Consider the following 12,410-nt stretch of genomic DNA (forward strand, 5'->3'; position numbering starts at 1 on the left):
GTATTTCAGATCCCTTGGCAGTATAATGAGGACACCTCACATTAATGTTTCTAATTGCAACACAAAGGAAACCAGTTCTACTGAAATAGAGTTTCATTCAGTACCCTGACTTGATTTAGCTCAAGCAAAAAAGAAAAAAACATGTCAAGAATGGGGGAGAATTAATTGGCTTCAAGAACTAGATCAGAGGCTAGTAAACTATGACCCATAGGCCAAATCTGGCTCATTACCTGTTTTTCTAAAGTTTGTTGCAAGACCATTATTTACATTTATGCACAGCTGCTTTGTAAGATTTAAAAAAAGTAAAAATAAAACCAGCAAGTGTCTCATTCTCTTACGAGAAAAGCAATCCACTTTTCCTTTGCTCTCCCTACTAACTCCATTCTAGATCTCCTTTGAATACCTAAGCATTTGGCCAAAAGTTTTAAAAGTACCTGTCGTTAAGAGTCTGACCAATGGAATTCTTAAATTTAGGGCTTTTCTTCTCCCCAGTCCAATGTATTTGTAGGGGGAATTTTTATTCTTTATTTTTCTGTTAGTCATTCATAATGTACATAATTTGTCTGTAATCTTAACAAAAGCCTGTGTTGGTCCCTGTCTGCTTTCATTTACTCCAAAATTCAAGGGAGGGAAAAGATCTCAGAGTTGTATGCAAGACTAAAAGAACATAGATTTATTAATTTTTTAATGATAGGAATGAAGTCAATTGGTTGAGAAGTATCTGAAAAGAAAACTGTGGGTATATCAGTTTCTTTTCTCTAATAGCAAAGAAAACAGACTGGGAAAATCTGATAATGCCTATTTCAACATGACCTGGGAGGGAATCCAAGAAACAAGCTATAGAACAGATAAATCACTTACTATTATGAAGCGTGGAAAGCACAGTGATCTCAGAGCTAAACAAGGAAATAATCACTGTTCATATTGTGTTTTTAAACACAGTTATCGAAGAGAGGCCTGTGGAAACTTATTCTGAAAGAAGTAGATGAAATTAATTCCCCGCAGGTGATTGCATCCTGGCAACCATAAATGGCAGTGCTCTGGGTTAAAAGGCAGTGTGACCTTTGACCTGGAAGAGACAAGGATCCTTGTGGGAACTGTCTCCACCCCTTTGTCTTAGATTCCTCCCAGACTGAGCAAACAGGGCTGGCTAGTTCCACCCCAAGATGCAGGGTTGGAGTAGAGAGATGGAACGCTGAAATCCTGAGGTCGGATTTATTTTCTAGAGGCAGTGTCTGTGGGCCACTGCGGGTGCTGACACCTCCTCTGCCTACCGTGGTGAGTAGAATAGTAGCTCCTCTAGAGCATGCAGGTCCTCATCCCTGGAACCCGTGGAGAGGATAGCTGACATGGCAAAAGGGCCTTTGCAATGTGATGAAATTAGGAACCTCGCGATGGTGTCCTGGATGGTCCAGATGGGTCCACTGTAGTTACTGGGGTCATTATAAGAGAAAGAGAGGCAGTAGAGATGAGAAGATTCTACACCACTGACTTTGAAAATGGAGGAAAGGATGGTGAGTTAGGGACTACAGGCAGTCTCTAGAAGCTGGAATAAGCAAGGAAACAGATTCTCCCCTAGCATCTCCAGGAGGAACACAACCCTGCTAACCCATTTAATTTTTTAAAATATTTATGTATTTGTTTATTTGGCCACATCAGGTCCCAGCTGCGGCATATATAATCTTCCGTTGCAACCTGCAGGCTTTCCTCTCTTCTTGGCATGTGGGCTGCAGAGCGCGCAGGCTCAGTAGTTGTGACCCATGGGCCCAATTTCCCCACCAGGGATCAAACCTGCGTCTCCAGCACTGGAAGGCAGACTCCCAGCCACCAGACCATCGGAGAAATCCCTTTATTTTTAAACTTTATTTAGCTAGTTTTTTTTATTTTTTGGCCATGCCTTGCGGCATGAGGGATCTTACTTCCCTAACCAGGAATTGAATCTGTGGCCCCAGCAGTGGAAGGGCAGAGTCTTAACCACTGGACCGTCAGGGAAGTCCCTACTGGCCCTTTTTCGATGTCTGACTTCCAGAACCATAAGATAATAGATGTGAGGTGGTTTTTTTTTTAAGCCACTAAGTTTGTGGTATTTGTTACAGCAGCAGTTGAAAAGAGGTGCAACCTTTCCACTCTACCTACAAGAGGAGCTCACTGCCTCAGTCAATCCAGAGGATAGGTATCAGCTCACAGTTTAGAAGGTACAACTTTGAGTTTCATGTAGGGACAGGTGAGGTTTTGAATGGCAAGTTTTCTGCTTCTCACTCTTAGTTTTCAATGGGAAGTCATGATTGCTTTGGCTTCTTAGAAGTTCTAGCTTTTTACATGGATGGGTGGGATGGCATGAGAATGCTGGGGACTATTTTACTTTAGAAGAAGCCGTTTCTCCTTTCATCCAGGCCTAGTAAAGAAGGTAGTACATTAGACAAATTTGTAGGCTCTGGAGCAGGACTGTCTGGTTTTGGAACATACTCACTATGACATTTTAAGCCAGTCAGTTAACTTTAGTCTCTCCATTTTTAATGAAAGGATAATAGTCTCTAAATGATGAGTTATTTACGTCAAATACTTGAGCAGTGCCTAGAACATAATATATATGGTGATAATGGTGGTGATGATTTGTTCGCTTTTGATTATGGCGCTGTTCTTAAGTTTGTGATCATGTACATTGTTTTTAAATCTGAGTGAATCTCAATGCCCTTTCATCCATCAAGTAGAGATAATAATGGTAACTGCCTCAAGTTTTATGAGAACTTAGATAATACATATAAAGCATAAGGCGCATAGTAAGGGCTCAGTAAACTTTAGCCTTATGGCAATCAATGGGATTCCAGGCAGAGAAGGCCAGGAGTTGATGTGTAAGCCTCCCTAGAATGTAATTCTTCTTCATCTTCTTTGACGTGTCCTTTCTTTGCCTTCAGGATAGTTAAGATCAAAAGAACTAAAAAGGTACTATTGCATTCTTCTTCCACAACCAGGCAGCCCCAAAACTGGGATCCTCAGCAATGAGTCAGGGGGGTTAGAAGACACTGTATAAACATGGCAGATTTTCCGAGAAAGTCAGCTCTACTCAAAGGTAAATAATTTAACATATTTTTCTTTTAAAATAAACATGGATGTATTATGAAGGAGAATGCAAATTTTGCATGAATTTTTAAGAATAAGAGTGGATTATTCAGTCACTTTCTTATTGAAGCTTTAGAAACTCAACTCAAACTAGCTTAAGCAGAAAAGACATTACTGTTACTATAGTCTGAAATTTTAGAGGGCTGTATTTCAGAGGTATCCTGACATGCTCATCTGGAAATGTTACTTTTACATCTTGCAAGTCTGTTTTCCTCTGTGTTGGCTTTAGTCGCAAGAAGGGCATCTCTGCTCTGATGGCAGTGATACAGGCTTGACTCCAGGCTTATGACCCATGGTGGTGTGGTTTAGCTGCTCAGTTATGGACTATAGCCTTTCAGGCTTCTCTGTCCATGGGATTTCCCAGGCAAAAGTATCGGAGTGAGTTGCCATTTCTTCTCCAGGGAATCTCCCCCACCCAGGGATCAAACCCGGGCCTTCCGCATTGCAGGTGGATTCTTCACCAACTGATCTGCCAGGGAAGCCCTCTTACGACCCATAGCATCTCCTGTTTCCAAAGGGAAGAGGGGGCTTCCTACTCTTAGGGCCTTGTGCGGGTCTGGCACCCAGGATTTTATCTACAGGACAGAGGGAATCAGAGTATCTTCTTCCTCAAAATATAAAGGTATCTAAAAGGAAGATAAAACACATCCTCATTCTTCAGGCAAAGTCAACCTTTGTCCATAATGAGGAGACTTTGGAGAAACTGCTTGTGTCTGAGGACCATGCTCCCTCATTCCTCAGTACATAACATTTATTGTTCTTTGATACAATAGTCTGTAGTCTGGGCAAAACCACAACCTTTCTCTGAGTGCATGCCTTCCAGCCAAATCCAGATACATTGGTTCTGTTCTGTGGGGTTGAGGTGGGAATGGACACACCAAAGTGGCATCCACCTGTGACCACCTTCTCCAAAGATATGGAAAGGTGCCAGTTAGGGTGCCAGTTAGCATACGTTTACACACAGAGTCAGTCCCGCTGATCTTCCTCTAACACCCAGTGTAACTAATGGCCTTAATCTTCAAGAGTCAACAGTGGAGTGTAAGAAAAGGGCTTTTTCACAGAAGTGTGTGATTCTGTATGAGTTGTCCATCTCTCTGTATCTCTCAAGGACTTGTGGCTTTTGTTAAAGATCCTGAGCCCTGCGTCCTAACTGTCATTCCAGCATGACTAAGAATGATTATAGGGTTTCTAAATTTCTCTCTTAAGTAGATAATATGAACTTGGATTACCAAATCTAAATAATCTAAGGTAAAAAGAGCAAAGCAAGATGTAAAACCATCTTGGGATTTTGCCAAACATTTCCCCAAGTGTTTAGAAGACTGTTAATTCCATGAAATGCTCTGGGTAAGATGTACTGAATGATCAAGGAAGTATCTCTGGGGAGTTTCTGTTCCTTGTGAGCACCCTGGGTGAAAGAGTATAACTTTAGCGTTTCCCAGGAAATGGTCTAAGGAGTAGAAATAAATTATCCAAATGCTCTGTACTTGCACGGGTCTGCTTTTACTAACTTCACTGCCCTAGTGTGATGTTTTCATGCCCCACAAATGCCTATGTTTAAACCTAACTCTCAGGATGGTGGTATGAGAGGCAGGGTCTTTGGGAAGTGTTTGGATCATAAGTGAGTGAAATGGGTGCCCTTACGAAAGAGACCTCAGAGAGCACCCTTGCCCCTTCCACCATTTGATGACACCACTAGAAGGATGTCTCTGAACCAGTAAAGGGGTTTACATCAGTCACTGAATCTTCTAGCACCTTGATCTTGGATTCTACAACCTCCAGGACTGTGGCAAATAAATTTCAGCTGCTTATAAGCTGCCCAGACTGTGATATGTCTGTTGTAGCAGCCCACATGGACTAAGACACCTGCCCACCAGTCTGGAGATGGTGGCATCTGTGGAGGTGGCAGGTGAGTCACCAGTCAGGCCTAGCTACAGACCAACTTGATCAGGAGGTAGTTTTATCTTAGACATGTCCCCTCCCCACTGCAGTGAGGGACCCAGATCTTTCAAACTGCCTATCTTCCACTGCTTTTTTCTGTGCATTTCTTTATACCTTCCAATTTCGTATCTGACTGGGCCATCTTGGGTCCTGCCCCTTCCCGTTAGCTGATAGGAGTGATCACAGTCACCAGAGAGAAGCATTTTCTGCTGATTGAACCCCTTCTGCAATTCATGAGGCATGAGGCAAAGCAAGCTCTTGACAGACATCATTTCATAACACCTCCCCAGCAACTATATGAACTTGCATTGTTGTATAAACACCTGAGTTTTTTACCCACGAAAGGATTTAGAACACTTATGAGTGTTCCATAGAGGATTTAGAACACTTTCTGAGTTCCATAGAGGCAGAAAAAGTGAAGTCGCTCAGTCATGTCTGACTCGTAGCGACCCCATGGACTGCAGCCTACCAGGCTCCTCCGTCCATGGGATTTTCTAGGCAAGAGTACTGGAGTGGCTTGCCATTGCCCAAGTTACAAATGAGTTGTTAATGGTGAGTGCAGTGTTCTACCCTCTGAGGTGTAATAGTTGTATTTCAGCATGGGCATTCTGATGCCTTAGCTTCAAGGAGGTAGCTAAAAGTGGACATTTTGTTTTTCGTGGGAAATGACTATAGACAGCTTTTTCTTCACCACATCATCGGTTCATGGAAAGAATCTCTTGTAATTATGTGGTGTGTATATGTGGTGTATGTGTGTTTGGGGAGAGGGTGGAAAGGAAAGGAAGGATATGCGGGATCTTCTTCAGTAAGAGGCAGCGTAAAGCACATCTCCTGCTTTTACAGTTAGTACAATGAGTTTTTGTTTTCAATTAAGAATGTGCATTTTTTTGGTATTAGATATTCATTTATTTCTGTTAAATATGTTTACTTTTCAAGAAAGAAGCTAGTATATGGTCTGTCTTTTAGCCTTGTGAACTGTTTGGTCTTTTTGTAATTATTTACCTCAGTTTTTTCTTTCAGTTTTATTAAGGTATAATTGACATACTGCACTGTATTAAGTTTAAAGTGTACAGCATAAAGATTTGACTTACATCATGAATGACTGACTCAATAAGCTTGGTGAACACCATCATCTCATACAGGCACAAAACAGAAGAAATGGAAAAAGCATTTTGTAGTGAAAAAAACAAAATGTAGGATTTGCTCTTCATTTTCATATGTAAAATACAGAAATGTTAATTATATTTATCATGTCATACATCACATCACTTGTACTTATTGATCTTAAAACTGGATTATCTATACTTTTTGACTGCCTTCATTCTATTCTTCCGTCATGCAACCCCCATGTCTGATAACCACATATCTGGTTTCCTTTTCTATGAGTTTGTTTGTTTTTTGAGGTATAATTGATTTACAGTACTATGTTCATTGCTGTTTCACAACATAGTGACTTGGAATTTCTACACGCCTCAAAACAATCCCCATGATAAATCTAGTTGCGATATGCCACCATAAAAAATATTATGTAGTTATTGACTATCGTCCCTACACTGTGCATTTTATACCATGAGTAATTTATTTTGCAGTTGGAAGTTTGTACCTCTTGGTCTCCTTCACCTATTTCTTCCTTCCTTTCTCTCTTTCCCTCTGGCACCCACCTGTTTATTCTGTGTATCTATAGCTATGTTTCTGTCTTGTTGTGTTTATTCATTTCTTTTGTTTTTTAGATTCCACATATAACTGAAATCATACAGTATTTGTCTACCTATGTCTGACTTAGTTCACTTAGCACAATACCCTCCAGGTGCATCCATGTTGTTGCAAATGGCAAGATTTCTTTTTGCCTATGGTTGAGTAATATTCCAGTATTCATATATATGTGTGTGTATATATATATATAGAATTGATGCTTTGAACTGTGGTGCTCGAGAAGACTCTTGAGAGTCCCTTGGACTGCAAGGAGATCTAACCAGTCCATTCTAAAGGAGATCAATCCTGGGTGTTCATTGGAAGGACTGATGCTAAAGCTGAAACTGCAATACTTTGGCCACCTCATGTGACGAGTTGACTCACTGAAAAGACTGATTGCTGGATCTTATGGTAGTTCTAGTTTCAGTTTTTAAAGGAATTTCCATCCTGTTTTAAAACACAGTGGCTGCACCAATTTATATCCCCACCAACTATGCACAGGGGTCTCCTTTCCTCCATATCAACATTGATTATTTGTTGTCTTTTTGGTAATAGCCATTCTGGCAGGTGTGAGGTGATATCTCATTGTGGGTTTGATTTATACTTCCTTGATGATTAGTGGTGCTGAGCATCTTTTCATGTGCCTGTTGGCCATCTGTATTTTGGAAAAATATCTATTCAGATCCACTACCTGTTTTTTTTGATGTTGAATTATGTGAATTCTTTGAATATTTTTATATTAACCCCTTATCTGTCATATAATTTGCAAGTATCTCCTCCCATTCAGTAGGTAACCATTTTGCCTATCTTACATTTAAAATTTTTAGTCTGTGAAAATGATAAAATTTATCCACTTATAAAACAAAACATCTGTGGCAAAATACTAAAGGAGCTTTAAGAAAAACATAGCTTATTTAAATAATGCAAATGAATGTACACTATACCTGGTTACATTTTCTTTACTCTTCAAACCTCCCCCGTTGATTTTTTGTAATTAATTGTCAGTAGAGGGACTTCAGTGTCAGTCCAGTGGTGAAGGCTCTGTGCTCCCATTGCAGGGGTCCTGGCTTTGATCCCTGGTTGGGGAACTAAGATCCCATACACTGTGTGGCACAACCAAAAAAAAAAAAATGTCATTAAAGATCCAAGTTACTTTTGGTGCAGTGCCTCAAAGATTTTCTAAGATTGTGGTGATAGTAACAGGAAAAAATAAGCACTATTGTATATTTTATTATTTTGGAATTGTTTTTAAGCCATTGAAATAATTGGCCTGTAGCCTGCTTCAATTAATAAGGTCTTTTTTAATGTATTTCTACAAAGCTGTGTTTTGGAATGAAAATTCTTGACTTAAAAACCTTGCTTGTAGCTGAGGCTTATTGCTATGCATGGGTAAAGCCTGGGAGCCATTTCTTTTTTAATAATTATTTTCAAAGAAACCTGTGAAATCTTCATCAACAGTTTTAAAGAAGAAGTCTCTATCAAGGAGAAGAAAGACTTTGAGATCTAAACCTGTTTAGCCATCATGGTAGGTGACAGAGTCTCATGTCACCTGCTGAGAAGTAGTGCTTGCTGGAAGGCAACATATTAACAAGAAGAGGCTTTTGTCTTTGCCAACCTTAAAGATTTTGTTCCTCCAATCATCTGTTGTCCTTTAGTTGAGGCTGGAATATACAAAAGTTTCTGCGAAACTGGTTCTCTACAGAAACTCAGAAGACTCAAATGACACCATGATGTCCTCCACTGGCCCCCAAATATATATAATTGGATTTTGTTAAGGAATTGTATTGTGGCAGCCAGTTTAGAAGAGAGTGAGATGACTGGTTTATTTCTAATAGTCTTTCCCTCCCCACCCCCGCCCTGGTTCTTTTGGCCTTTCAGTTGGGAACATTTATGAGGCTAATATCCTTTCTTACTGCAAAATCTATGTAGTACTTGCATCATAAATTCCAAAGGCAATTCTAATTGACCAGATGAAGTAAGGACCCTTTGGATGTGAGCATCTCACCATTTCATTTCGTCTTCCCAGGGTGTTTCTCAAGAATATCATAAAAGAATTCATAGATGCTGATTGATCTGGTGCACAACTAAAAGGCTTGTAAGACGATTAAAGTTCAATTTGGTTTAACGTTCTCATCTTGAAACATAATGGTAGCTACCATCAGTTTCAAATGGCTTTTATTTATTTTTTTATTCTGGAGATGGAGGAAAGATTGCATGCATACATCTCTTGTGAAGAAAAAACTGGGTTGATATCTTCCCATGACTGCCCTGGATTAAGAAAATGGGTGGAGAAATTGAATTCAAACCCTTCTTAAATTCCACTAGACTCTGAAACATCTTATGTGACATCAGAATTACAAAATCTCAGCTCATTTCATAATTTCTCTTCTGAAACTGGCTCCTTGAACATTATTAATTTCAGTGGAAACTACCAAGTGATTTCCAATAATCTTGAAGCAAGACCTGTTCCCCATTTCTATCTGTCTCTGTGGTCAGGTCTGTTTCTGTTTCTCTACTCGCATTGAGGCCTCCTCCTAGGATACCCACACTTTTTCCTTTTGGCTCTGTTAGTCTGACCTTCCCAATCAGTCTTGGTTCAAATTCCTTTTTTCTGTCAGCTTCCTGATTATTGTCACCCACACTAGTCTGTCCCTTGTTTCAGATGTGCTTCAGTCACTAAAAATACCAGATCCCATTATTCTATGTCCATTTTCGTTCCTCCACCAAACTTCTAGCTCTTTGACTCAAAAATCCAGGGCCCATACCTCTTTTGTATTCTGACAGTGACTGGCACAGTTTAGAAATGTATTAGGTGCTTAATATTAAACAAGTATCTGATTAATGGAACCAATGCGTGACTTCCTAGCTTTCACTGATATACCATGGTCAAAGCACAATACTTTGCTGTAATTTTTTATTGATTTATCCTCTTGATTTTTCAAGGCCACCTCTTCTATTTGCCTTAAATTAAAAATGAGGTGGACATATCCCTTCTGATTAGAAGCTAGAAAATGATACTAAGCCAACATCCCAAGAATAATGGTAAAATTAGTAGCTAATAATCCACAAGTTATCACGTGCCACCAAATAAAATTTAAAATGGAGAAAATAGATGTTTGCCCAAAGGCTCAGAGTCAGAAGGCAGTAAAATCTCAGATGCTAGAGGACCACTGTCATGACACTCTGCTGCCTCCCAGCTGGATTTTACTTCATTCTAATCTCTTGTTCTCCACAAGGTCCCCAAGAGATACATGATATATGTTAAGAAGACATATGTTATATATATATGGGCTTCCCAGGTGGCACAGTGGTAAAGAATCCGTTTGCCAATGCAGGAGACACAGGAGATGTGGGTTCGATCCCTGGGTTGGGAAGAGCCCCTGGAGGAGGAAATGGCAACCCTGTTAGTATTCTTGCCTGGAAAATCCCATGGACAGAGGAGTCTGGTGGGCTACAGTCGATGGGATTGCAAAGAGTCGGACATGACTGACCACACACACACATACCACATACACAAAGAGGCATAGAAAACTGTCAGAATGCTCTTTTATTGACTGGGACTTTGACTCCAAACTTCAGTGTAGAACTTTGCCGTTTAGTCTGGTCCCAGTGGCATGGTGATTTGTTTTCCAGAGATAAGAGATTAAATCACATCATGTGCTTTGCTGTCTGTCATGCAGATCTTGGATGTTAACGTTGATGACAAAGAAAGAAAGATACAGAGGGAAAGGAGTGAGAGAGGCAGTAAATTGGAGAGTATTTGACAATTCAGATTTGCATAATCAATTGTGGGAATAGGCGTGAGAAAGATGTCCTGAAGTTTGTTGTGGTCATGAGCTTGTCCCTTTCTTGGTGAAAGGGATAAAGAAGGGGCTGATAAAGGCCTTGAGCTTCCCACAGAGGACACTGTGGACCAATATCTATACTTAGGTGCAGAGGATGTGTTAATTTTAAATGAAATCAGCTGAACTTCATAGCACTTGTGGATTGGGGGAGTGGTAAGGTTTTGGGGCACACTTGCTTCAAAGAGTCTGGAGATACAGGATCTTGGAATAGATACAGAGTTTTATGATAATACTGAGCCTTCTCTCTCTCTCTCTCTCTCTTTTTGTATTTAATAAGCTAAAAGCCACCTTGAATCAAATCCTATTCTCAGAAAGAACTTAGAAAACAGGAAACAGAAGGAGAACAAACTAATATAATGCAAACAACAAACAGCGGAAGTTTAGTTATTCATCAAAGTGAGAAAGGAAGAAATATAATAGTCTTGGAAAATTATTCAATGACACAATGATATGTTCCTTAATTAAATATTTTATTTTGCCAAGGTTCTCTCTTTCATGAAAGGAAATAATGTCTCTCTAGGCATTGAATAGATTCCTTTTTAACTTCTAAGAATAGGACTTCTGATTTAAGATAGTTGTTAGCTCATTAAATATAAACCAGTTTGAAGCACAGCAATTTATTTCTTTTATCCATTTCTTTTTCATTTCTTCTTCCCTTCTGCCACTGTCTCATCTCTCTGACTTGTCTGTATTTCTTTTTGCCTCTGTTTCTTTCCCATCACAATCAAGATTTCCTGGTGGTTTGGTAAATCTGTAAGAAATAATATAGGGTATTGCCTTGGCAGAAACAAAAGATGACAGACTGCAGGAGCATTGAAAACATATCAAGTGCCTGGTCACCACAGACAAGTGGTCTAGACTATGGTTTTCTTCTCCCTCCATAACTTCCTGTGGGAGGGAAATGGGTTGCTTTTTAAGGTTGGGTAATAAAACAGGCTTACGGTAGGGTGAGAGACACGGAGAGCCCCAAGTCTCTTTCAAGATTCAAGTTGCTGGTCATGGAGTCAAAGGAACTGGAGTCTTCCAAGTTCATCACACTGATATTCTGAACTGGTTGGCATGTCAGCATAGTCGCAGGAAATACACTAATTGGACATAATGGTGGGACTGTGCATACGAGGAACTTTATCCTCTCAGTCTTTTCTCTTAGCACAGGGAGTACTGATGAACTGCATTTAAGGAAGTATCACTGAATGACAGGAGTCATTGATGAATGCCAGTATCGCTTTTTAACACTGATTCCTGGAGGCACAGCGCTTAAAATGAGCAAATAGGACAAGTTTCCAGACTGCGGGAAAGTTTCTTTGGGCACTTTGGAAACTCTGGATCCATTTTAACAAAGGAGTCTGTGGCCCTGTGTGTTACTACTGTAGCAGGCATGGATTGAGCCATTGAATTCTTTTTTCATTTGCCATCATTTTCTCTGAGGTTGAACGTTCATAATGATTTATTTCAGTAGTTAGCTAAAATATTTGTGTCCTATTTAAGCAAACTAATGGAGGGGATAGCATTCAGGACTTTGAAGAATGGAAATGGGACAATTGAGCTTTGGAAAAAAATGTATCATCAGCCATGTAGAAAGCCAGAATTTGGTATAGACGAATTAATTGTGACTCAATTTTGCTCTAATACCCTTGAGGACATCAGACGTTAATCTCCGCTCTCTCCTTTGGAGAATCTACTGAAAAATTTAAGTGAGCGAGAGGTGGACTAAATTAGAGTTTTCCTGAAAGCCATGATGGAAATTTATCATCACGCTTGGGCTAGGTTATCCTTCAATGTATCAGCCCACTAATTTAGAAGCCTTCCTTCTTT

The 12,410-nt window shown here is 39.9% G+C and overlaps 1 long non-coding RNA gene across 1 annotated transcript in view; it reads left to right on the forward strand.

The window, feature by feature from the left end:
* The first annotated feature begins 1,144 nt into the window (after positions 1–1,144).
* LOC148774024 (uncharacterized) overlaps positions 1,145–12,410 on the forward strand; it is a 243,295-nt gene continuing 232,029 nt past the window's right edge. The window contains exons 1-2 of the long non-coding RNA XR_016036137.1: positions 1,145–1,278; positions 2,973–3,070. This is a non-coding gene — a long non-coding RNA (uncharacterized LOC148774024). The remainder of the gene's footprint in view (positions 1,279–2,972; positions 3,071–12,410) is intronic.

This window comes from Moschus berezovskii, chromosome 24 (genome assembly GCF_049115385.1).
Source record: "Moschus berezovskii isolate FMDL1 chromosome 24, NW_MosBer_1.0, whole genome shotgun sequence".
NCBI lineage: Eukaryota > Metazoa > Chordata > Mammalia > Artiodactyla > Moschidae > Moschus > Moschus berezovskii.